The sequence below is a fragment of the Tiliqua scincoides genome, chromosome 3, assembly GCF_035046505.1.
Source record: "Tiliqua scincoides isolate rTilSci1 chromosome 3, rTilSci1.hap2, whole genome shotgun sequence".
NCBI classification, from domain to species: Eukaryota; Metazoa; Chordata; class Lepidosauria; order Squamata; family Scincidae; genus Tiliqua; species Tiliqua scincoides.
The window spans coordinates 141,787,422-141,815,311 of NC_089823.1; the positions used below are offsets into that span (position 1 = coordinate 141,787,422).

Sequence of the window (27,890 nt, forward strand, 5' to 3'; positions counted from 1 at the left end):
ATGCTCTGCATGCTATGGTGGGTGGAGTGATCGGATGGCCAGCAAGAGGTAACTACAGGCATCCCCCACTTTCGTTTTTCTACTTCTGCTCTTCCAACACATTTCAATTACACCAAAACTCTTTAGCTCTTTCAACCTCTCTCTGCTGGTTGAAAGGCTAAAATTGCCCTCCCCCATATTGATTTGCATATGGCCTGGTGATTCAAACTGTTTTGGGGTGCTTGTGAGAGAGAGAGAGAACACAGGCCAACTTTAGTTCAGGGTCTATTCCCATTCCGGAAGGTGTTAATGGGAGTCCATTTGCAGAAATCTTTATGTGACAGCAGGAATTTGCAAGATAAAAAAGGCATTTGCAATTTGTTGACTTAAAAAACATTGAAAGCAACATTTGTAAACTAAAAAAAAGACCAGTGTTTCCGCTTTTCATCACGGCTCCCGTTCCTAACATGTCAAATGAGCGGGAGATGTCTGTAAAAATATTTTTTTACTTACCTCCCAGTAGACTGCCTAATTGTCAAAGGATCTGTTTGGGTATATGCCAGCTACTTCGCTGGTGTAAGTTCAGGCCAGGAGAGCAGGATAGAATGCAGCATGTGTAACTGCAGCCAATATCCATCTCTCCCACCCTTCAACTGCCTGCTCTGATCCTTCCCTGAATGTTCCATAAACAGCTCCTTCTGCCACTTCTGCTCCTCTGGCCCACTCAAGTGAGCACTAGAGCTGTGCTAAGGTTGTGTCTGGAGGGTGTTCTGAGGGCAATCATGGAGGCCTCCTCAAGTTATGGGAATGTTTGTTCCCTTACCTTGAGGCTGCATTGGTGCAGGAAAGCTGGATAGGATTGGGTCCTTAGTTTCAACCATTTAATGCCAAATTGCCTAGATCCAGATCAGAAGGGTGATGGATTCTGTCCACGGCCACTTAGTTTTTAGTAATGGTATACGATTGGATGTGCTAGCCATTCAACTTGGCCCCAACTTTCAGTATACCACAGAAGTAATTTGATCACAGTGCTTCATTGCTAGAGAATGAACAGCTGGCTTCATTGTTTGAAAACCAAACAAACAAAATGCTTGCAGACAGAAGTCTCTAGAGGAAATACCCAGAGGACAGCACATCACAACAGTACCTTGATGATTTTTCTTCCAATGCAGTACAATACAGGGTGATGCAAATGTTAGCTGTACCCCTAGGGTAGTATTCACCAGCGCCAAGACATTTCAGCCTTGCTCATGCATTGACCTGCTGTTCCAGCTCTGATTTCTTTTTTTCTGAAGCAGTGATTGTTATGTGAGCCAGAAGACTAAGCTGCTAGTCAGATTTGTTGGCGTGTATTTGAATAAATAGATTAGAATGTATATTAGAACATCCCAACTGTTTCTCTGCTGTGTCCATTTTTTTTTGTTAGTGCAGAATGGGGTTTTTTTTTCAGTCTGCCCCCCCTTGATAATCCACAATTTGTATTACCAACACACAGCACGGATAGAACCTGGGGGTTGATATGCGTCATAAGCAGAACACTGGTTGGGAGCTAGAGGTAGCACAGGTATTTTTGTTTGTTCTCTTGTACATTCTTCCTACATTACCTTGAAGGACACACATGTTCCAAATCAACAAGGGGTGAAGCAAATGCAGGTTTGTTCTAGTTAAAATTTGGCTTGTTAAGTCACAAAATTGTCCCCTCCTTTCAATGATCTGGCCAATGAATGCAAAGGTACTTGACAAGCATTAGCTCCTGTTTTTAAATGTTCAGTTGTTCGTGTTTGCTTTATCAACATTAAGCAATATTAAATAACTGCAAACATGGTGGGCTACCTGTATTTATGTTCCAGCCATTCTGGAAGACCTCCCAGGTCTTTTGACCACAAAATATCTGCCTATGGTTCAGTCTGGAATGACACTGAAGTTTAAAAACCTTGAGGGATGTGTGTGAATTGAAAGATTTCCCTCCAGGGAAGAATAGAGGGGGAAAAAATGTGGCTTACTGTGATTATGTAAGCTAACAAGAAAAGAGGTCTGGCTTTTTACATTTCTCAAGTCATTGATAAGTTTAATCAATGGCTTGAGAAACGTAAAAAGCTGGACCTCTTTTCGCAGTGTATGGCAACTGCAGTTGGCGTTTGCAGCTATTCTCAGTAACCTAGGGAGGCCTCCCTATCCAGACTAGGGAATCTGAGAATAGTTGTTCATATTTCACCTGCATTATGTTTGGTACCCAGAACTGCATCTCAGTTCTCTCTCTCACCATGAAATGCTTAGAAAGGCTTACCATGTGATCCAACATCACTGCATAGTGAATTTCTGCCCCCTGCTCCATGTCATTGGCCCGTTTTACATAGCGGCACCTGAGAGGTGCATAGCATGTGCACCTCATTTCAACCCCATTTCAACCCCAAGGCCTTCCTACTGATGTAGGGTTGCTATAGTTGTAGTAGCTGCAAATATGACCTGTTGATCAGGAAGCTGGGCACAGCCCAGCAGCCTTATTAGCAGCAGTTGTGATTGGGCAGTGAAACCCTGACACTATATGGAGCCTTAGTCCATGGCTGACAGATTGATTTCAGCTTGGTGGGCTGCTACTAGTGTGGGCATGACTTATAACTGCTTGATATGACAACTAATTAGGTAGCTCTAACAATCTCTGGGGTATTTATGGATCCTTTAAATTTCTTATGCCTATAAATAATCTCTTGTAAACCTATTAAATGCAACCTAAACACAGTTAGACAGACATTTATAAGCCTTCTTTCTAAGTGTTCTTTTTTTTGGTTAGCAGTATGTGTGGGAAGGGAAAATAACCCATCCTGTGCTATTCTGTTATGATCCCAATAACCCTGCCTGTACTGTCACATTTTTCACTTTTCTACTCTAGTGATCATAAATTTGTGATCACTGATCCATTGAAGTGTGTACAGTAAGCTGTACAAGGACATTTTAATTCCTCTTTTGTCCTTTTGGCTCTCCTTTGCTCTGCTTAAATGTCCTGCTAAACACCAGTGCTTTTTCCCTTATCTGGCCAGCATTAACTGGAGTAGAAAGGAAGCTTCTGAAATCTCAGTACTGGGATTTGGAGAGAGAAGTGGTTTAGGCTTGAATGGCTACCTTTGCCACCACAAACAGAGCAATGTTAACTATTTCTGCACTTAGTGGTCCTATAAGAGAAGAAAGGTATGTGGCAAACAGTACTATTGTCTATCATTAAAATGTGTATGTTACAGCCCTGGGGGCTTTCCTGGGCCTCCTAATGCCTTATAAGGCATTAAAAAGTCACTTCCAGTTTTACAGAAAAATAACACAGAAGTTATATGTTTTTCACTCTAAAGCTCAGTCTGAGCCTGATGCACGGCCTCTGCTGGGCTCAGACTGAGTGGAAAACGTGTGATATGCACTTGCAAAAGTATGCGCTACTGTTGTCTGGTGGTGAACCAATTTGGCACCTGTTTTACCTTGGAGTTAATTCTCTTCCTTTAATAAAAAAAGTGTACATAGGTGCAAGATTTTAATTAATGTATAGTTTATTTTCTAAACTTTTTTGCTTATCTTGGAACTTCTGAGACGTTCTGCCTGAGAAGGGGCCCCTACCTTTACCTTGTTTTTGTTAATTAGTAACTCTGATGGGGGGGGGGAGTGCAATGACCTCAGCTCATGTTCTGTGCACATGAAATAGTGAATGAATGGGTTGGTATCGGAATGGGGGAAAGAATGGTCGCAGCATCCTTTTGTGTTGTTAGTTCTGTTGTCATTAGTCTTTAGCCCTGTTAATATCAGGGCTTATCTCTCTCCCAGTTTCCAAAACTCATAAGATATAGTGCTATCTCAGACACCACTAAAACTTTATTACATCCCAAGCCCACGGACTAGTGAATATATAGCGGAAATAAGGTCCCTGAAGATCCGAAGTTCAATTTTTAGTACCACTGTATATTACTTGCATCTTGCACACGATATAGAGTGGGAGAGAAGGCTATACTTATTTTAAGAAGCATTTTGTTGTTTGTGTGATGCTGTATCCAAAACTGTATGTTTCACAATGGAAATACTCTTGACTGTAATGTATGTTACCATATTTTTCTTTTTTCAAGAGAGGGATTGGTTAGTGAGGAGAAGACCGTAAAAAAACAAAGCATTCACTGGTAGCAGCTCCAGACCTTTGTTGACAGCATTGGTGAATGAAATGGAATACAATGCATGAGGGCCAGTTTAGATGTGTGGAAATAGCATATGATTTGCTCCTTAGAAATACCAGTTGTGCAAATTATCCTTAATGAGTCATCGAAGTTTCCATTTGCTATTTGAAAAAAAAAAAAAAGTTGATGAGTTCTGGGGGGGGGAACCCAACAGTTCTCAGTCCTCAGCATACTCAGAGGGAATGATCACAAAACTTAAATGAATTGGGTAATTCACTCACACCCACCCACAAGTTTCTGGGGACAAACTCTGTCTGGGGTCCCCCCTGGTGCTTCTACCTGTCCCTTGATGGCACATTCGGTGCTACCACTGGTGTTGATGGCTCAGAGCTTTGTCTGACTAGACAAGCCCTCTCATGGTCACAGACCCTCAGCCAGTAGTCAAATCCTGATGCCACTTCTGTACACCTCCAGTGAGCTACTAGACTCTCCCTCTCTTCCCTGGCAGTGGGATGGAGGCAACAATGGCAGCACCAAGATCTCACTCCCTAGTGTATATCTCTTCTCCCAAGTGCAAGAAACTCTGGGAAATATAAGTGTGGGAGGAAGGAAATGGGTTGTAGGAACAGAAAGGAAAACTGACTGGCAGAAGAAGGGCAAAGCTTAGTACAAGGTAAAACATGCCTACACCCAAATTTTGAATGGGTTTAAATTGGGATGAAGCTTTTCTTCAATTCCAGATTCAATCTCATTAATAAGTGCAAGTGGGGAAATAACATGTCTGAATACTGTGTCCCCTCTCCTTCTGTCCTCATGTTTAAACAACCAACCATCCTTGCATATTTGTATATAAATTGCTAATGTTGTTTCCCTGGTATTCCAGTTTTTAAATGCATAGGATTCTGTTTTATGGGGATGTGCTTGCACCGCCTCTCACACCCCAGTAATCTGAAGTATGGTCCAGGAAGGACAGCATCAAGTGTGTTTTTTCTGCATGTTGGTGATGCTACTGAGCCATCATTATCACTTCTTCAGTAGATCTCAAAGGTTCTTGAATGGGTGTTGCCTTGTTTGACGTCTTAATCCTCATGCACGCAGAAAACACCCTGCTGCTTCATAGAAGCATGTTCACCATTTGATGACTTGTATGTGGTCTATAACTCCACGTAAAATACTGCAGTATGGTTTCAAAAGCACCACTTTTCATTGGAATTGGTTCACCCGTTCAGTTGCCAGCCATCGAGAGAGATGCACATGTGTGAGTGAGACTGCCCTATTTCTGTGTGGTCAAAATCTTAAATGTACAAGCACAAAATGAGGGCTGACCCAAACATTCTTTTAATACAATATTTTTGAACATGAAATGCCTTTCAAAACATGAAATGAAGCACACAGGATGTACGGCAGCATTAGATATTCCAAGACAAAGTTTGGGTGCCCTACACTGTTTTCTTCTGGAGGCTGAGGGCATTTTCAGGGGAGAATCACAGGACGGGAGGAAGGAAAATGACCTGGAAATGAACTCCAATGGCTTATTTATCTCCTCCCCCACCCCACCCCCCCCCCCGCTGGAAATTAGAAAGTGGAGATGGGCTGAAAGTGAAAGCTAGGAAGTAAATAGCAGTGGGAAGTTTTCAGAGGAGCTTTGCTCCACCAGATCCAGAGCCTTCGTGTTGGGCTTGCTGCCCTTCATGGAGACTCTTGATTCACCACCAACCTTTGGGAGGGAGGCGGGACCGGTGGAGCTTTGCTTGCCACCATACATGGAGGTTCTTGATTCACCCCCCGATCTTTGGGTTGGCGATGAATCGAGTAACCTCATTGCGGGGCTACTCTCTTTACCCAGGGGAAGGGGACAAAAGTTCCCTTCTCCCGAGGAGGAGGTGGTGGCTACCCAGAATGTGCAGGATGTGGTGGCAGCCATTTTCGGTGCCACTGCAGTCCCGCACCCCAGGCAGCTCAACTGAGTGTCTAGTCAGACTTCCAAGGTTCTTCTGAGCAGCCTACTACTAGTGTACTAGAAAGCCTTTTGTACTAGAACTGAAAGAATAAAACTGCTCCCAAGGTGTACAGTACTTCTCTCCCTACAGTTTGGTTTGGATGAGGATGAGACCTCAGTCTCTATAAGAGTTCTGGCCCCAGCTAGTGGTGATATGACATCATAAAAGTGATAATGACACATATGGATAAGCAGCACTCTAAGAGCTGCTTGAGATTTTCTGAATTCAACTCAACTCTTCTCTGCCCCGAGGCCAGAAATATACGAATGAAGTGGAATTTAGAAGTTGTTGCATAGTGATGTGGTTTTAGATAAGCAATTTTTTTCCTCTGCAAGTAATGATTGTCCCCTTATGCCAGGAGGAGGAGGAGATGTTAACCAAACGACCACTTCATTAAGGGATACACAGAGATGGGTGCAATAGTGTTTACTGTATTCTAGGCAGTCAGCTACACTCCTTCCAATCTTGCCTCTTTGCTTTCTGGTCTGGGGATGGAATTGGCTTCCCTGGCTTCTTCTCACAGCCATGAAGGGATCTGCCAACCCTAGCAACCCATGAGCCATCTAATTAACTAAGCCTAACCAGTCCCAGTATAAAGACCTACATTGTGGTGAGCAAAGCAGAGCTTTGATGCAGCTTCACATAATTGAAACAGAGCAGTGGATCAGTCCATACATGTGCAATTTAAGAGTTCATTCAAACCAGTAAGATTGTATCAGCCTCAGTGTTGTTCCCAGTATTTTCTTTCATCTTATATTGTATTAATACTGTGTACATCCTTTCAGCATAAATAAGTGTTATTTCCTGCACTGTCTGCAACATCTGTTGAAACCAACTAGGTGAAAATTGTTTGCCTGTTCTAGAATTTACCTTTTTTAAAAAGAATATATAAATGTGACAGTTTAGCAGCTACTCTACTACGGTTTTATGCATTAGTTTTAAAAAGGACCTAAAAAGTGCTGGGAAAATATCTTGAAGCTAGAATTGTTAATGCAGTTCAGAAGACAAATGTCACCACTATCTGTACACTATCGCTACACATGAAGCATGGAATAAATACCAGGGGCAGATTTTCTTCCTGGTTTCTGATTTCATGGCTGGTTTCTGAAACCAGCATTGAGTGCTCTTTCCTCTCATCTCTATTAAGTCCCTTTTTCTTGCTGTTTTAAATATTGATTTTATTCAGGAAACATTGCATCTTGCTTTAAAATCAGGTGGCTTCATGGTTGGGCTGGCAGTGCTTTTTCTGGATTGGCAGCAACCAGGTTGGAATGTCTTTCTGCTAGAGCAGTGACTTTCAACCTTTTTTGGCACACTGGCAAGGTGCTAAAATGGTCAAGGCACACCACTGTTTGTTGTTTTTTTGGGGGGTGGTAATTGACAAGGTGCACCATGTTGCTTGTGGGGGACTCACATCCCCCAATGGTCCTACTAATAAGTGACACTCCCCCAAATTCCTGCAGCACTTTTGCAGACCATTCACTGCACACCCATGTGCCATGGCACACGGATTGAAAATCGCTATGCTAGAGACTTAAGATTTAGAGACTTTCTAGCAGACTTATGTCTGCTAGAGATGTAGAGGTTGTGGCCTCTACAATCTTTTCTTCCAGTTATTGTGTACTTGACTTTCTCATTCTATTTTTGAAGACGGATGAGTGAGTGATGTTGTGGTTTTATTGGGGGCTTGGATGGTTGAGCTGTTTCTGTCTTTTGTTTTAGTTACGTTTTTTAAATTAAGTGTGATAAGCCACCGTGAATTACTATGGCGAGAAATGCGGGGCACTCATATTTTACAGAAAGCTGTAATACTTAACAATAACAGAAAACCAATCCATTGATTATCTCCAAATTACAAATGTTCCTTGAGCTGGTCTGTATTGTATTGTCCTAGTGATGCTAAAAGCCATGTAATACATAATGTGTGTGTGAAGAAAGTTCATAAGCAGAAGTCACACTGCTGTTACCCCAGTAATAAAGGGGGAATCGCAGCCAAAAGTAAGCCAGAGATATTGGGGACTTGCTGAAGTGCAGAGCCAACCATGTCATTGGCAGAGCTGAATGGTGGGCATCTGAAAAGGAGGTGGAACCACTGTCCTTCAAGCCTCCCTGCTAGCAATTTTATCCCATGCCTCCCTCTTTCCTCTGTGTCCCTGTCAGGCACTGGTAGAGATGAACAGCTTTCTGTGCATCTCCCTGAAAAGGGGGCATGCAGGCAGAGGGTGACCAACGTTCTACAGATAAAAATAGGGAGACAGTTGTGTGCTTCTAGTCCCTATTAGCACATCAAGGATCATTCTCCCTCCCTCTTCCACAGTGCTGGAGGCACTTCACCACTCACTGTATGCTGTTTATGAATTTCCTGTGCAATAAATCAGTGTCGTGCATGGATATAAAAGCAATGACTGCAGTCTTTTGGATTAAGATGCTCTAGAAAGCCTAATTGTCCTGTTATAATACATTACCAACCATTCCAAACTGGTGTCACTCACCAGCTGCAGTGAGGGAAGTGGCAGCTGTGAATGACATGGTGCCTTAATAGCCCTGTAGCTTTTATATATATGGAAATGTGCCTGTCTGAGAGTGAATGCATTGGCCCTCCCTTTGGAGACTGAACTTTCAGAAACCTGGGCACCTTGAGCAAATGTTAACAAGGCAATCTCCTTCCCAAAAGACAAACAGCGATTTTACCAGAAAATGGGGACAACTGATACTTGTATGAACATATAACCCCAGCTGCTGTCTGCTTTGGAACTGGAAGTCTCAGATAGTGCCATGAAGGTAGCAGTGGCACTATTCCCTTTACTGGTACATACCTCTGGGTGGAAATAGAATGAGAAGGTGTGCAGTATTGTCTCTAGCCATGCAGTTGTTCTGCAGAGACCTTGAATAATCCTTTAGATTGTGCATGTTCTCAGTTTATTTTCGTGAAATACTTAGACACTTTTTTTTCTCACTAAGAAAAACCTTATCAAAATTTCCTGTGACTTTTCTTGTAAAGTGATAATTTCTTTTAATAAGCATGCCGTTAAAAGGGCTTTGATGTAATAAAAACAGGTGTCTGCTAATATTATAAGAGTGGATCATTATGCTTACTAAATGTTAATTTTATGAGTGTGAAACAAGTGCTCCCCTCTCTCTCTCTCTCTCTCTCTCTCTCTCTCTCTCTCTCTCTCTCTCTCTCTCTCTGAGACTTGGTGCCAATCAAAAATGCCTCAATTTTTTCATTTTGTAAGAAGGTGTAGTACTTCAGCAGTAGTGGAAAATTCAAGGAGGAGTTGCTTCACCCATTCTTTTATGCTTCATCCATTAATTATACTTTAAAGTCAATCAATATCTGACTTCCAATTGGAGATGGAAACTAGAAATCAAAATTTGATCAAAGTAATATGGAAACTTGCAGTCCCATTTTTGTATGCGCAGGAAGTCTTTTCTTTAAATTGGGAGAGCAATCAAACATCTCCTCCCAGTCTTCAATTTGTACATCCTAACAAGATTCCAACCTGTGAAATCCTGATAACTCAAGACCAGCTGATCAATTCCATGCCACTGAAAATACAGCTTCATTATTAGTGCTGGGTTGAAACTTTGAACGCCTCAGTGGGACCCAGGTTATTGTGGAATCATGTGTAGGAGTACTCTCATTAGCATTTAGCCATTAGAGGGTCAAATGCACAACAAAGAGCACTGTATCGAAAAGTTGAGAGTTGTGCTTTAGAGTTGTTGCTTAACAAGCCTCTCAGTACTTCATGCTGACATTTTGGTGTCTGGTTACAACACCCTAAAGTTCAGAAGCATGAAAGCAAAGCATCAGTGATATAAGAATATGTATGTTATGCTTTCAGTAATTACAGCATGTGGAGGTGGTGGTCACTCCCCCCCCCCCCCAAAATTAATTCACCAGCTCAGTTCCAGTAGAAATGTAGCAATTCACTCCTAAGCAATAACAAATCTGTGTATGTAAATGTCATTCAGAGTGAAGAATTAAATAAAGAATAAAGAGGTGTGTGTAGGTGGGGGAGGATTTTCATCACAAAGGAGATCTTATTCCTTCTTAGTTGTAGTGGCCAATTGCTGTATTTCTGAGACTCATCTGGTTTGGAGAAAATAAGTGTGTTTTGCTACACTATTCAGTCCCATCAGCCTCCTCATGAGGCTAACATATGGAGGCCAAGCAGGCTGCAAGCAGGCACATATGAGCAGTTTGAGAATCGCTTGGCTATTGCTCCCATGTCAAGACTGAGGAACTAGGCCTGCTTAGTGACACTATAAGACAGGGGTGTCCAAACATTTTGGCAGGAGGGCCACATCATCTCTCTGATACTGTGTTGGGAGCCAGGAAAAAAATTAATTTACATTTCAAATTTGAATAAATTTACATAAATGAATTTTTAAGAGATGTAGCTTATATGAATGAGTGAAGGTCTTGCGGTAGCTCAAGGCTTATAAAGGCCTTGCACAAAGCAAGACCAGCCTTTCGTTCACTACCACTGCTGCATCACAGACGTGAAACAGCAAGTAGCGGAGGGAACTCTTATCCCACAGCTCAGGTGAGAGGTCAAACAGTTGTCCTCATGCTGAGAGCAGTTGCATCAGGCCAGTACAGGCTCCAGCAACTCTCTGGAGGGCCAGAGGCTCATTGGAGACTGGAGGCTCCCTGAGGGCCGGGTTGGGAGCCCCTGAGGGCCGCAAGTGGCCCCCGGGCCGGGGTTTGGGCACCCCTGCTATAAGACCATATGGAAGTCTCCTGGCCCTTTCATATCACTCGACAACTGCTGTACCAAAAGCCTCAGTATCTCTTTTCTGGCCTGCAGCGTTGCTGAAGAACACCAGAGTGAAGGTCAGCAGTTCCTTCCTCTGTCAAACCACCAAATGCCACAGAAAGAAAGGCATCTGGGCCTATTTGCAGGAGGCTTCAGTGAGAGGCTTATGCTGCATTATAGTGCATGCAAGCAAGCTCAGCTTTGGCGTTGCGAAAAACAATGCAAAAAAACTCAGTAAATGTACCATTGTGTAGCATTTTTCTCCCCTGCTTTCTAATGTATATTCAGTTGACTATTTTTCTTATTGAGCAGACCTGGACAAAATGTTTACAATGCCTTCATTAAGATTTGGTAGGCTAGGTCAGTGGTGCTCAGACTTGCTCCTGGAATGTGGTCCCCATCCAGGCCACGTCTGCTCAGGTGCTGTGTGATGTTCTCCTCTTTCAGAGGACAGGGATGCTATGGGCAGTCGCGTCATCTGCCCGGTGACCCAGAAGGCCACACGACAGAACATCCAGGCAGATGCGATGTCATGTGGCACCCAAGCGGAACCGAATGGTCCACTCACCAGGTGGGTGGATTTGCGTGAATGCCGGATCTGGCCCCCGGGCCTGGGTTCATGCAGCCCTGGGCTAGATAACAGGCCAGATGCAGCTCAGAGAACATCAGTTGCCCATCTTTTTATTATTAGTCTAGCTCCATTAGTCTAGCTCCATTAATGTATATTTTCAATCTGACAAGGGTTAACTATTCGCATTATCCATGCAACTATTGCACTGCATCCAGCTACCAAAAATGTAAATTGTTTTAAAAAACACACCTGTTCCAAACCGATATCCCCAAGTTGTCTTTGCTCCATTTCTGTTTGGTAATGATTTCCTTGCTACTCTTATGTGCTGTGCTCAGCAGTTAAGCTGAGGTTTGTATGGAGAAAAAAAATCTCTATTTTCCTGAGCTGCTCTTTTGTTAAATTCTCTGCCAGAAATGTCAATAGGTGTTGGCTTTCATTCACTGCAGTAAATTTGGCTGCAAGCAAAAAGCATTGATTTTATCCAGACCACCTTTCCTTCAAGCGTCACTTCAATAAGAGAGCCTGAAGAAGTGAGCTGTGCAGAGCTTTTTGTATATTATGCCAAATAAAGCTTGTATTATATATACTTAAACCTTGAAATGGTAGCAGAGGGTCTGACAAAGGGCTTTCCTGTATCTAGATATATCCAAACGTGAAGTTACATTTAATTACCTGCTGTGAAATAAGCACTGTTCAGAAAGGTGGGGCATGCAACCCTCTTGCTGCCTCCTTGTTTTCTCATGAATTTCCCCGTTTCTCCTTCTAGACAAAGCAGGGAGTATTGCTGTGGCAAAGATTTATATCCCACACACCCCCACAACAACCCTTTTCAACACTGCTTGTCATATCATTAGCAATTTGACACTATTCCCTCAGCACCTGTGCCATTTTTTGCAATTGCAGTATTCGAAAGTAGTTCATTTTTTCATCAGTTCTTGAGTTACTCTGTGGCCTCATGGTAAATGGTGAAATGCAGGAGCTTGTCATGACACCCCTCATAACCCATCCCATTAAGACTATACAGCAGGAAAAAAAAATCAACTTTAAATATTTTCATTGGCGTGCTAAGCCTGCTGCTTCTTTTTGGTGAGGGTCTTTTGAAAAAAAAGTTTTGAACGCAGCACCTCAGAGCTCCTCCTGATGATGAAGATGATGCCACTTTAGCTTGTAGAATCCCAGAGTTCCATTCCCTCTTGATGATGTTCTTGGTTTTACTGCTTAACAGCCCAATCCTATTTCCCACCAGCCCAGCCCATGCAGCATCACTGATGGACTGCATGCTGGGGAAGGAGGAACTAGACAACCCTGGAGAGTCAAGTTAAACTCTTTCTTTACTTATTTCCACATAGGACCCTTAGCCTCCAGTGAGGTCACCTTGGACCAATGCCAGCTATTTAGCTGGTGTATGACCGAGTCTTGGGGTAGAGATAGGTTCTTGGCAGTATGCATGGCTGCCGCCAAGATCCTCCCCCCTCTTCCCCCTGCCTGGCCATATCCCTGCCCCAGTCTGCCCCTGAACCACCTCTGCCACCACTTGATCTGCTCCAGTGGGGGATCTGCAGTCTGCCACTAGTGGCAAGGGACATCTGATTGCTGCTCCATTGCCAGCAGGCTGCACAATGGCAGTGATGCTGGGGTGACATCATATTGCACCCACACCATTGGGCTGTCAGGGAATGAGTGCTCCTGCCTCCCTTATATTATTCAACTACAGCAGCCACTCAGATACACTTGTTAGAAACAAGAAAGGTATCTTCCTAGTCTTTGGCACTGCTCCATCATATTGTGGATATTTTACTATGCATTCTTCAAAGACAGTACACCTCCCCTGGTTGTGTTTTTAAATGTACCGCTCCATGTTGTTCTCCATGTTATTGTGAGGCTATTCCCTCCCTTCCCTGAAAGAGTGAGGCTATCCCCTCCTTTCCCTGCAAATAAGGATGTTCTACTTTTGCTACAGTGGACCTTACTTCCAGTGATCGATTGGTCCAGTGGTGAATAATAATAATAATAATAATACATGGCAGGTGGTCTGGTCTAGAGGGTAGAGCCTCCGTTAGCCTGAAGATAACATCAGAAGGTCGCCAGTTCAAGGACACCGGCAGCTCCCTGAAGGCTGAGAATGGCGAGACCTTGAAGCAGCTCACAAGCCCAGCTGAGTGATTCCACCTGCTCTTGGTGTGAGCAAGAAATGTCTTGGCTGCCCTTCATGTGAGAGATGGAGCTGCTTGTCAGCCTACATGGGAGAACTGGATGCCAGAAGTGAGACCAGACCAGGAAGATCCACTCTGAAATGTTGTTGGTTCTTGAAAGAGAGAACCTCTATGATTGTAAAAATCCCCTTGAGAGATTTAGAAATGCCTGCCTATGTAAACCGCCTTGAATAAAGTCAGAGGAGCAATCCAATGACCAGAAAGGCAGTATATAAATACTATTATTCTTATACTGCCTTTCTTGGTCGTCAGATTTCTCCTCAGACTTTATTCAAGGCGGTTTACATGGGCAGGCTGTTCTAAATCCCCGTAGGGATTTTTACAATCGAAGAAAGGTTCTATCTTTCAAGAACCACAGCATTTCAGATGGATCTTTTTGATCTGGTATCACATTCTGGCCTCCGATTTCCTCCCATGCAAGCTGACAAGCAGCTCCTTCATCTCTCACATGGAGGGCAGCCAAGACGCTTCTTCGCTCACACCAAAGAGCAGGTGGAATAACTCGGCTTGTCAGCTGCTTCAAGGTCTCACCATTCAGGGTGCCGGTGGCCTCAAACTGGCGACCTGCGGATGTTATCTTCAGGCAAACGGAGGCTCTACCCTCAAGACCAGACCCTCCTGCCTCCTGCCCTGAATATAGCACAATGGGAAGTGCCTCAAGCTTTTCAATATCTGGCAAAGCCCTAACAACACCAGGCAAATCTTAAAATGAAGGGTTAGCTTTAATCATTAGCTCTATGGTATGAAGTGCTTCAGTGTACCACCTTCTCAGTTCATGAAGGTAATGCCAGAGGGCTGCAGGAAAATATTATATTTATATTAATATGTATGGGATTCTCAAAATGGCCCTCAAAGTAAATGATAGTCAAAATCAGAAAGAACACCACTGCATTATTAAGGCCCAAATCCTAACCAACTTTCCAGCACTGGCATAGCTATGCCAATGGGATGTGTGGTACATCCTGCAGTTGGGTGGCACTCACAGAGTCCTCCTCAAAGTAAGAGTCCTTGTTTCTTTATGTTGAAGCTGCATTGCCCTGATGTCGGTACTGGAAAGTGGTTTAGGATTGTGCCCAAAAACACTGACACAGCAGTAGTATAACATCACCATAGAGACATAAGAGATTTCAACAATAATTGAGCTAAAACCAAATGCCTGCAGGTAAAGAAAAATCTCAGCAGACCTTAGCTTAAGGGCCCTGTGAGCCTCTAGGGGGAGTGGTTTCCATAGCTTAGAGACCACTAACTAAAAGGTCCTCTTCCATGCCATGCCAACTGTGCCTACATAGGTGGTAAGATGCAGAGCAAGCCCTCTGCCCAAGATCTTAACAAGAGGATGTCTCAAAGGTGGTTTGGACAGAGAGGACTGAAGAAGTGTGTCCCCAAGATACCCCGGGCCCAAATCATACAGGGCTTTTCACCAGTACCTTGAACTGTTTCCTGAAACAGGTTCAAAGCATTCTGGACCAGTAGCAGTTTCTCATCACTTTTCGGGGACAGCCTTGTGTCATGTTGAGCCTAGATGTGCTCAAGGCATGGTTGAGCCTTTCTTTTCCAGGAAAGGAAGTATCTAGTGCTTTGGCTGAAGCTGTGCCAAAGCACTCTTGGCCACAGCCGCCCAGGAACAACACAGGATCCATAAGCACCCCCAGACTGCTAATCTCTTCTACAATGTTTCATATACATAATGGAAAAGGGTTTTCCTGTTAATTGAACTTGAAGATAGGTTCAGCTTGGGTGTTGGTGGGGATAATGCTTAACTACTTCTGTAAAGGTTTTATGACTATTAATTTAAAATGTATGAAGATGTCTTAAATATTAGAAGAAAGCATTCATTTTGCAACAGTGAGATTCTTAGCCTGCAAGAAAGGATTGTGACTCTTTTTAATGTCCTTGGATTTGTTGAAGTGTATCTGGTATTTATCATTTTAGCTGCAGTGAAATATTTATGTAATCCTTTATATGCTCTAATTACATCTCAAAGAAATAAGCTCCACTGTAATAGAAGTCATTAAGTGTCATTTTCATTGGTTTCCAATATTTTTCCCCCTCAGTAAGTATAATGATGCTCTATAACTAGCAGGAAAATCACTTTAAAAACAAGAAACAACCAAAAAAGAAAAGAGGCTATAGAACAGAGATGTGTGGGAAGTGACACGCTCGCAAGATGATAAAAATTATCCACATACCAGTTCACAAATTTAGATCCCAATTTATTCCTTGTGAATATCTCCGGGAACTTCAAGTGAAAGTCTGCTATTCCTGGTGAAAGAACTATTAGTACTCTCAGATTAAAGCCAATGTTAGACTGTAATTAACTATTTGAACTGTAATGCTGAATTGATCAATCAGATTTAGTTTTTTAAAAAATGCTCCCAGTTAATTAGGAATACTTTATAAGAATTTTTTTTAACATATTAAAAACTCCAGAAGGCAGGTTCCATCTTGGAAGAAGTATCCCCCCTTCTCTCATACACAAGGGGGAATGCCTTTTCAAATGTGGTTCCTCCTGCAGGCATAATCTAAGTTGCTGGAGAACCGTGGGGCAAAGCTCTCCACCCTGCAGATACCTGATCTCGTCTGATCTTGGAAGCTAAGCAGGGTCAGGCCTGGTTAGTACTTGGATGGGAGACCGCTTGGGAACACCGGGTGCTGTAGGCTTATACCATAGTCTTTCGAGACTGAAGGTTGCCAACCAGGCCACCCCATGGCATCTTGGGACTCTATGGCCTCCAATCTTACTAGAAGCAGGTAATGGCCAGTAGCAGCAGCAACTTCTCCTTCTCCCTGCCCCACTGGCCTCTGGTGGATACTACTATTTGTAGATGGGGTGCCAGGCACAGTCTTGAACTGCCACTGGTACTAGGGAGTTCTGTAGTCAGTCTGGCTGGACTGGCCGTCTGCTGAGCCCGAGCCTTTGGCTGCTGCTCATCCTGGCCACACTGGAACTCCTGCACTCCACAGGAAAAGGAACCTGAGTGAAAAGCCGCCAATGTTTCCTCCTTAACTAGGGCAGAACCTGGAGGCTGTCTTATGCCCCTGCTTGGCATAGCACCCAGGACCACTGCTCCTCAGGCCCTGCCCCAGTTATGGCTCTGATCCTGGCCATCCTCAGCACCATGACTGATAGCTGAAGAAACAAAGCATGCTGTTTTTGTTAACACTATTTGTTGTATTTTTGTATTAGTGCAGATCTTATTAATTGAGGTAGGTTCCCATGATTCTCTGACTAAGGGCGCAATCCTAACCCCTTATGTCAGTGCTTTCCAGTGCTTAGTCCTAACTAAGATTGACAACATTGGAACAGAGGTTCTGATATCATAAATGGACTCTGCTGACGGTCATTTTGGAAACACTGTCCCAAATGGCAGTTGTGTCAATGGCCCAGTGCCATAGCCGGCTACCTGAGAGAGCACACCTAAGCAGGTGTGAGGGAGCAGGCAGTGGGAGCAACGGGCAGGGAGCATAAGAGAAGAGTGTCTGAGCAGGGAGAAAAGCAGAATGGGGGAGGGATGGGTCCAAGTGGCACTGGCATGTGCCAGGATCCTACCCCCACTCCCTCTCCCTTCCCTCTCCTCTGTTCAATGCCAGCAAAACCACTGGGGCAGATCTGAGGAGACCCATTTGGGCAACAGAGGCTTGCCTCAGAGTAAGAGGACAAAAGTTCCTTTACCATGAGGAGACCTCAACAAATGTCCCACATAGGATGCAGCACACACTCTATTAGTGTGGCTGCAGTAGGGGATTTTTTTTTTTAAGTAGGGATTGGGCTGTTAATGTTAATGGAAGAAGTTCTTGCTGTGGTTTATGTGCTTCCTACAAACTAAGATTGGCCTCCAACAATGTGGTTTGATCCTGATTTACGAACCTGGTTTGCAGGAAGCATACATCAGTTTCTTGGTTTGGATATCACGGGAGATGGTGATTCAACAGATCAGAAATACTTCTATGAACTGGGTGTTCAAGTGGAGAATGGAGCACTCAGGCTCATTGCTTATTCTTCTTCCAAACAATCATGGCCTATTGGATTAGGTATGTGATGTCTGATATGTGCCAAAGACTAATTATTTGGAGGAGCTGGAAAGCCTGGTATTACTGAGTCACTGCCGTCATAGTTGTCTTCCAGTTCTACAATTATCATCCTAGTGAGAGAGACTTCAGGAACATCAAATTATAGGATAGCATGCTGAGCTTTGAGTCATCATAACATTGTTGGGAAATGAGTATGTGATTAGGTTTTGATTGCTGTTCAACAAAAACTCAACCCACCCATTGTTCAGCAGCCATCCTGCTGTCTGTTGAGTGAATCACATATCATGTAATGGGTTCTCCCCTACCTCGTATTGGGTTGATGTTGCACCACTGATAAACTGTATGGATAAGATAATGAAAGAGATGAGAATTATGTTTTGTTTTGGGTTTTTTGTTTTTTTTAGAACACCTTCCTTCTCGCTTGCTTCAGACTCATTCTTGCTACACACCGCTGTCCAATTCCCACTGATTGTCTGGTTTTTCTTACCTAATGTCTGTAAGGTTCTAGGAATCTAGAGCAAGGAATTCTGTTATCTAGTCCCTACTCTATGTGTCACCAGGGCATCCTGTCAAAAAGAAATAACTGATGTGGTGCTGTGCTGTAGTTAAAGCACCACTGGTATATCTGGCCAGAAGGAGGTGTGGGGAATTTTAGGGGTTAAAAGAATTATAGGGGATGATTTAATTCATAAAACAAAGAAGGGGGTAGGTTAGTATGAAGTAGCTGAGGGAAATTACTAAACAGAGAGGGAAAGGAAGTGAGAACCTTTGAAGTTAGAACTGTAGGATTAGGCAAAGTAAGGGGGGAAAAGTGTGAAGCAACAGGAAGGGGGAGGAAGAGTTAACTTTGAAGTGGAAAGGAAAAGAAATTCAGAAAGCCAGTTGGCCTTGAGGAATAGGAAGGATAACACCAGGGCACGGAGATAACACACAGGTGCAAATGGTGAGATCACGCCAGGGAAGAGAAGTACGTGCAGGAGTTTTGATTGGATTGATGGTGAAAGCGGACCCGAGCGTATGATTGGTAGAACAGCATAAGGGGGATGAGTATGACTTAGCAAGGTTGTAAAATTTTGATTGGCGGGTGGCAAGATAAAGTTGCACCAAGCCTTGTCTCTTAGTCCCCTCTGGGGTTGGCAAATGCCAAGGAAAAACTCTGCTTCTCTGAACACGGTAATGAAAGGAGTATGTAAGTGTATATAGGCATGTGCAGAGTAGAACTAGTGAGGTTTATTATTTTCTCTGTAGCTATGCATGTACTGACATCTCCAACTCCCTTTGAGGAGCCCACTGTATTGGGTGGCAGCTGATTAAGTTGCTAACCTCAGTTGCAGTAAAGAACTTTTTACTTAGATTCTGGTGAGTGTGTGTTCAAAGGTGGGATGGGATGGTTCAGAAGAACCCAGGGGCTTGCACGGGCAAGCAGCAAAGGGAGCTGGGGCGGCCCAATCCCTTCACAGGAGGTAGTGCAGTTTTTAAATTTATCATATTAAAAAATTCAACACAACCCATTTTTGTGACACACAGAGTTATGTTACAGAAACATGGGGACCTTTCTGTAACATAGCACTGTGTATCACAAAAATGGTTCATGTTGAATTTTTAATGTTTCTTATACAATCCAGAGGCACCGATCCTAACGGTAATCTTAGTATTTTTGTATCATCAAAACGTTTTTAGTTAGCTTACATTTGGTGTTTTTATCTACCCTATTGCCTAATGCATTGTAATACACGTATTATACAACTGCACAGTGTAAATTGTGGCTAAACTATTGATGCTATGCCAAAAATAGTGGCGTTTTTGAAATCTTCCCACCAAAATGAATAAAGAAACATTGAAATGTTCAGATAAACATGAAGTTGTTCAAATTTTGTTACACAGTGTAATCAGAGTAGCTACAAATATTCTAGAAAAATATCTCAGTGAAACAATAAGTTGGCCTACAACACTGATATTTATTTAAAACACATTTTTTAAAAATCAGAAAGCAGCAAATTTTCAAAATAGCCTTAACAAATTTCAGTTAAGAATGGCATCCGAAAGAGTCCACTGAATAAAACTGTCTTTGCTGGAAGGTCAGTTAGGTGTACTTCTCTCAGGTATCCATTCCTAACTGAAGGCAGCATGGCAGGGAAAGTTCTTTCCATCTTTTGTTCTTTCCATCCACTGTACTTCTTGTTGTGGGAAGGGGGCAGATTTGGAGCAGGGCCTCAGACATAGATCACTGGCAGGTGACACAAGGGGTTCATGTTTTCATTAGGACTACATGAAACTTTGCCTTGGCTCTCCAGTCCACATCAGATCCCTTGAGTTTGGACCAAGCTGCTATGTGATCGTCTGTCCCTACCATTCTCCTGTCTGCTTGCCAGCAAATCCTACCTGCCTGCTCAGTATTGCCTGCCTACCTGATTTGGATGCAGCCGTATCTCCAGGCTGTTAATGTGAGGCTTATCCACTATGAATGCATGCAACTATCAAATGGCATCATGGCTAGCAAGATTATCTCATTATTTCAAGTACTCCTGTCTAGCAATGAATGCTAAGCTTAAACTGGCAGAGAGCTATTGGAAAGCAATATCATTCTCCTCTGCCCACTTGATGGTTCATTTACAATTGACTTTCTATGGCAGAAGTTGTAAATATTAAGATGCAGTCAATTTCCTTTTGCCTGCTGAATGGTTTATATTTGCGGAACTGTCACTGCATCCAAGATGCACATGGGGGTGGGGAGCCAATAGACTCCCCCCTACTGTGCAGAAATTGTTTCTAATTTACGTTAACGAGTCATTTGGCCAATTTTTAAAATACAATCCTATACATTTCAGTATGTTATACCAATTGCAAAATCCATTGTACCAACATGCAATTAGTTCTCCTTTAGTTGGGAGTGAGTGAGTAGAAACTTCGTTCTTCACAATAGCAGGGAACACATTTTCCCACAACTCTTCTTTTTGTAATTGTCGCACAATCTAATCAACCATTCTGTGAAGAAAGCAACAGGCTGCTTTGTCTTCCTGTGTGCCAGTCCTCCCCCCCCCCCCAAATTTGAATTGTTGCTTTGATCCCCATCCTCAAAATCCTAGGCAAAATCTATCCCTGGGTCCAATCCCAGGTTGTTCCCAGGCAAAATCTAGAAATGCCCACTCTCTATATGCATATGTTGCAGAGCCCAAAAATGTTGCTTGCAGGTTGTCCTGTGCCAAGATAACATCAGTCCTAGAGGGAAGTCCTGGACATGTCAGTCAAATACCAAGAGCTATATATATTTTATCCTCTCCTACCTTTTTTCTCTCTCTTTTTAATCCCTCCAAGCATATCACACATGCACAAAGTCTGGAATTGCTCAGCAATAGATATTTTGACAGTGGATTATTTTATATTTTATTAAATCTTAACCTGATGTTTGCAGTTGAAGTTTTTTTTAGGGTGTAGAATATTAAGTATGGTTAATACACATACACAAAAATGCAAAAACATGACCACCACTGTGTGTACTCTGCCCTAAAAATTAATATTATGTTGGAAAAAAGTAGAGGTAGTTTAAACCTTGCAAATCTGCTTCTACTGCCCACCGGGAGAGTCTATGAATGCCCCACTTTCCATGAAATCAGTGAGAGTTTTATTCAGGGACCCTCTAGGTTCTGAGATTTTACTACATATTGCCCATACCCACACTCAAGAATGTTGTCACAAGGGCTAGAAACTTGAACACAAAAGTTGAGATTCCCAGGGAACTGAATTCTGTACCTAATGCCACATTTTGTCCATGGCTTTTTTTCCCATACATACATAGAATTGCAGTATACACAACATTGGTGGTGTCTATTTTTAAAATTATTATTTCCATGTATCGGGATGTAGAAATACAGTGTATATTCGTATCTCTTTATAGTTGCACACATACTCTGTAATATGATTTATTTCTTTGTGTTTGTTCATGAAACAACAGCCAAATTGACAGTCATTTTGCAAACTTAACAGCTCTTTAAAAGACCAAATTCAAACCTGCTAAATTACGTACTTTGATCTAAGTGAAAAACAGACTGGAGATGAATAGAGAAAGACTGTTGCCTTCATTTAAATGTCCAGTGGCATCTCTTTGGCTGCTGTTGGAAACACAAGACTAATCTAGATGGACAATGGACTAAATCCAGCAAGGATGCTGCTATGTTTTCAAATGATTACTGGCTGATTTCATGGCTAACTTCCAGAGTAAAGAAAAGAAACCGAGAAGCTGCCTTTATAGGCTTTTGATGTCTGGAAAGTGCAATTAAATAGATGTCCACAGGGATCATACTGTTCAGAATAGATTGTAAACTGAGGTGAGGGCTTTAGGCTCATAGAATATAAACTTTTGGAAGCTTTCTATGTCCAAACTGCTATTTTTGAGTGGTATCCACAGAGCAGCTACAGCCCCAGGAAGGCTGATGGGCATCTGGCAACTTGGAAAATCCCAGCTTTCCATCAGTCTTCAAGGGCAGCCCCCAAAAGAACATGGTCCATTGGTCCACCATCAAGACTCCAAAGCATGGAGGGACTTTTTTTGTAACAACCTTACCGACAAGTCCAACCTGGGTTAAGCATCATTTTAACATGCAGGGCATGTTAAATGTGCCATTATCACAAATGTTACGGTGATCCACTTTTTCAGGAATTTTTGCCCACAAACAAAAAAGCACAATTGGGCAAATGGCAAGATCGTTGCACTGAAGAATCAACTTATCTGTATGCTCTGTATGCTCACCTCTCATTCATCATCTTAGAAATAAAGTCAAGCCACTTTGTGCCTCATAACAATTTAATAAATATTGCTAAAATATGGCGACTGCCACAATTGGCCATTAGCAATCTGCTAATGTCATTTGAAGAAGTCTGACATGGACTTTGGAAACTGTTCTGTAAATGTAACATACAGTAATCAGGGAAAAAGTCTAGAAACATATGGTGAGCTTTCATCAGCTACCCTCAGGGGACTGCACCAAAATCTCTCTTCTTACTACTTCATGACATTGAGAGGAGAAGCAGAGAAGATGATTTTTTTTCTTCTTCAACAAAAGCTGAATCAAATAGAATTGCAATTCAAAGGCCATGAAAGCATAAGGGTCTGAAGGAGTCATTCCTAAGAATCAGTCAGTGTTCTGCAAGGGAATGAATGATTTGTGTCCTGTGCTGTTCATTCATTGATTCAAATTCTTATCATGTACCCTTCAGGTCCAGCCTTGTAGTGTCTGGTGTAAGTGGAATGGAAGGTACTGGTGGAAGTCATTGGCTGTCTATGACAGCCTGACAACCCAGACAAGGCTTGCCTGGCCATAATACCAGGTCCCCTGAGCTGCCTTTGGAGGCTCTGACTCTTGGGTGTCTGCCTTGAGCTAGAATAGTCCATTGGAATAGGGCTGTGTTTGTGCCTCCATGATGCCATGATTCTGTCCTAAAGAGGAGCAACTTACTTTTTATGTATCATTAGGGATGCTATGGTAATTAGAAAGATACTATTTCCAACCCAGAAATTTTAGTTGCTTTGGTGTGACCGGTTATCCCCAAACCTCTTATATGTGATTCTGTCTAATTTACATACTGTCAGGGGAAAAGAAAAACCCAGTGCTTGTATTTGCAAATGCTTGCACAAACTAATTGAAGTCTTTGCTGAAGAATCATTATGGGAGTCAAATGTATTTCTCACTGAAAGTGATGCAACTGTAGACAGCGTCTGTATTAGAGAGTCTGTCAAACTTCTCCATGCTTGACCTTAGTAAAGAACTAAAAGCCTGCCCCATTAATAGTCAAGCTGTTCATGTCCCGGTTTCTTCTCTAGCTTGGAATTAAAAACCAAGCTGGAGAATAATTGTGGACTTCCCTCCTTGTCCTGATCTTTCCTGTCACCAAAACACCCTCTTTGTCAGTCCTCAGAATATTTTCCTGCCTTTTCTTACTGGCCAGCATACTTTTTTCTTACTTTTGTTATAGTGGTAGTGTCAGGAACATGCACTGCTGAAACAGAGACGCCTACGTTGGCTCGGTCATGTTGTGAGAATGGATGATGGCCGGATCCCAAAGGATCTCCTCTATGGAGAACTCGTGCAAGGAAAGCGCCCTACAGGTAGACCACAGCTGCGATACAAGGACATCTGCAAGAGGGATCTGAAGGCCTTAGGAGTGGACCTCAACAAGTGGGAAACCCTGGCCTCTGAGCGGCCCTCTTGGAGGCAGGCTGTGCAGCATGGTCTTTCCCAGTTTGAAGAGACACTTGGCCAACAGTCTGAGGCAAAGAGGCAAAGAAGGAAGGCCCATAGCCAGGGAGACAGACCAGGGACAGACTGCACTTGCTCCCAGTGTGGAAGGGATTGTCACTCCCAAATTGGCCTTTTCAGCCACACTAGACGCTGTTCCAGAACCACCTTTCAGAGTGTGATACCATAGTCTTTCGAGACTGAAGGTTGCCAACTGGTCAGGAACAGCAACAGCATATCAGAAGATGGAAAGAGTTATCGTTGTTCCCCCCCATTGCCCTGACGCCCTGGTGGGAGAGTATACTGGGGGAACAGGGCCATGAAACATAGTACTTGTAGTCTTCCCTAGGTCTAGTGTTATTGCAAGCCTCAAGTCCCCAGGGACACTGCATGTTTCATTCTAGCACATTGCTTCACAGTGCATCACAATGATAGTGGGCGGGTCCTTGCCAACTTCCATTTCCCTACATGACACTATAGCTGCATTGAACTACATTGAACTATTAAGCAAAAGGGCCGGGGGAGTGTGTTTTAGGGTAGGAGGAGCTGGTCTGCAGGGTGTTTAGGTGATGGGAATACTGGTGGAGAGTCATTTTCCACAACTGAGATTGACTTGGAAAACGATCGAAGTTCTGGTGCATCTAATAAGGAATGAAAATTAAAACTAGAGAGATTACCTTTCCTTCTAAGAACAAGTCACAGCTTTTGGTTTATTACACTACACTGTAAGTAATCTTACATGTTCTTCAGTATCTCAAAATATTCTTGTGTTTTTTTGTTATGGTCAAACATTTACATTTTAACATTGGAATTTTCAGGCAGATGATTAATCCCTGTTGACATGACTACAAATAAAATGTTGAGGGCAGGAGAATACACAGAAACTGTGTTGTTAGTTGAAACTTGTGGCAGACCACAGAGATGGGCTCCTGTGTTTATAGCTGAGGAAGCTAGTTAAAGAAGTTTCTAGAGCCAGTTGAATGAGGACATCAGAGCCAGTCGGATGGTATGGTGACAGCATACTGAGCTAACATATGGGGGAAACTAGGGCACTGTGAAAGGGAATGCATGCAGCCTTTGGGGAAGGGAAAGTATATAGTGCATCACTAGGCAGCTTGTCTGATGGAATAGTTCATCATGCAACACTAATTCTGACTCTGGAGGAAATTGCTTTCTCGCTATGCTAGTAGTTTGGGTGTGGAACCAAAAAAAACAAAAACCAAGGATGAGCCTTGGGAGATAAAAATAGAATGGAAAGAAACCAGCAAGCCCTTGAAAATACTGTCAAGGAAAGGTTGTACAAGGAGGCAGAAGTTTGTGAAAGTAAATGATATTTAGGATGCGCTCAGATTGCTGAAATGGAGACGGTTGCCCATCAGTGTTCCATAGACGAGCTCTGCGACACTACTTGAGATCCTTATATCTTTTCTTGAATGTCTGTGATCTACACATGCAACAGAATGAATGTGGAAATGGTGATCTTCAAACAAATTCTTCAAGTCATTAAAAGAAAATATGTCCTAGCTCAGGTTACTGCCCATTGAGGGTGTGCGCATGAGCGAGAGAGAGGGGGAGAGCTTGGAGGTGTTTTTCATGTGGAGGGGCACACAAAAATGGGAATCTGAAGTACTCCCATCCATTCTGTACCCTCATTCCCACCTGCATGTGTAGACCTGGGCTTCTTTAAACATTTCTGAGTTTTGGAATGTGGTTTCGCAGCAAGTTTGTCTTCAGTTTGCTGCCTCTGTGTTTCATGTATGTCCATTTGTCTGGAGGTTTCTCCAAGGTAGCTGACCTGTCTTCAGTATCAGATGTATCTGTGTTGCCGCATGTCTTCCTCCTAGACACTCCATTGCTATCTCTTGCTCAACCTCACTTGTTAACACAATGCAGCAGTGGTAGTATTCTGGGGGAACATTACAGCGCTGGTCCGATGTCTGTCGTGGCTCCTGGTAGTTTGAATGTGTTTTAAGATGCTGCATTTGAATGACAGTGTCCTAAAAGAGATTGGCCTTCCTGATTAAGTACCGGGTGGGGGAGTTGTACTTAGCAATGGATAGCAGTGGAGTGTCCAGGAGGAAGACATGTGCAAGTATATATCTGCGGATCCCCTATCTGCAGATTTACTTATCTGTGAATCAGGTCTGCAACACTCCCCACCCCCACCTGTGCCCTCTCAGGAGACAAGGGAATCTCTGCTCTCTCCGCCTTCGGAGGGTCCTCTGAGCCCAGCAGAGGCAGTGGACTTTCACTGAGCCTTAGACACAAAAAAGTCACTTTTGGTTTTACAAAAAAAAGTCTTCTAAGGCCTTAGGTCTGGGGAAGCAGATCTCCCCTTGCCTCCGGGTGGGGGGGTGGAGGTAGGCATCCCCTCATATGCATGGATTTCGGTATCTGTGGGGGGTTCTGAAATGGAACTTCCACAGATATGAGGCATGCCTGTATAGTTTCCTTCACACTGTCCCAACAACTTATTTGGTCTCCAAGATGATCCAAGAAGGCTCCCTTAAGGAAATACAACTTGTATACCACATTCAAAGAAAAGAGCATGAAAAGCTTTCAGTTGTGGCTGATCCCAGCTGAGGTCTGATTCATTCAGTAGTCTGAAGGCTGACTGCATGTTTTCTGAGTTAACATAAGAACATAAGAACAGCCCCACTGGATCAGGCCATAGGCCCATCTAGTCCAGCTTCCTGTATCTCACAGCGGCCCACCAAATGCCCCAGGGAGCACACCAGATAACAAGAGACCTCATCCTGGTGCCCTCCCCTACATCTGGCATTCTGACTTAACCCATTCCTAAAATCAGGAGGTTGCGCATACACATCATGGCTTGTAACCCATAATGGATTTTTCCTCCAGAAACTCGTCCAATCCCCTTTTAAAGGCGTCTAGGCTAGACGCCAGCACCACATCCTGTGGCAAGGAGTTCCACAGACCGACCACGCGCTGAGTAAAGAAATATTTTCTTTTGTCTGTCCTAACCCGCCCAACACTCAATTTTAGTGGATGTCCCCTGGTTCTGTTATTATGTGAGAGTGTAAAGAGCATCTCCCTATCCACTCTGTCCATTCCCTGCATAATTTTGTATGTCTCAATCATGTCCCCCCTCAAGCGTCTCTTTTCTAGGCTGAAGAGGCCCAAACGCCGTAGCCTTTCCTCATAAGGAAGGTGCCCCAGCCCCGTAATCATCTTAGTCGCTCTCTTTTGCACCTTTTCCATTTCCACTATGTCTTTTTTGAGATGCGGCGACCAGAACTGGACACAATACTCCAGGTGTGGCCTTACCATAGATTTGTACAATGGCATTATAATACTAACCGTTTTGTTCTCAATACCCTTTCTAATGATCCCAAGCATAGAATTGGCCTTCTTCACTGCTGCCGCACATTGGGTCGACACTTTCATCGACCTGTCCACCACCACCCCAAGATCTCTCTCCTGATCTGTCACAGACAGCTCAGAACCCATCAGCCTATATCTAAAGTTTTGATTTTTTGCCCCAATGTGCATGACTTTACACTTACCGACATTGAAGCGCATCTGCCATTTTGCTGCCCATTCTGCCAGTCTGGAGAGATCCTTCTGGAGCTCCTCACAATCACTTCTGGTCTTTACCACTCGGAAAAGTTTGGTGTCATCTGCAAACTTAGCCACTTCACTGCTCAACCCTGTCTCCAGGTCATTTATGAAGAGGTTGAAAAGCACCGGTCCCAGGACAGATCCTTGGGGCACACCGCTTTTCACCTCTCTCCATTGTGAAAATTGCCCATTGACACCCACTCTCTGCTTCCTGGCCTCCAACCAGTTCTCAATCCACGAGAGGACCTGTCCTCTAATTCCCTGACTGTGGAGTTTTTTCAGTAGCCTTTGGTGAGGGACCTCCAATCTGCTCTCAGAAGTTCTCCCAATGATTGTAGCAGCTGCCTGTCACAATGGATAGCTGCAGGTATC

General features: G+C 43.3%; 1 protein-coding gene and 1 pseudogene across 4 annotated transcripts in view; both read left to right on the plus strand.

The window, feature by feature from the left end:
• NRG3 (neuregulin 3) overlaps positions 1 to 27,890 on the plus strand; it is a 700,766-nt gene that overhangs the window by 186,228 nt on the left and 486,648 nt on the right. The gene's annotated exons all lie outside the window — the stretch shown is intronic.
• On the plus strand, positions 16,210 to 16,332 carry LOC136646703 (5S ribosomal RNA; annotated as a pseudogene).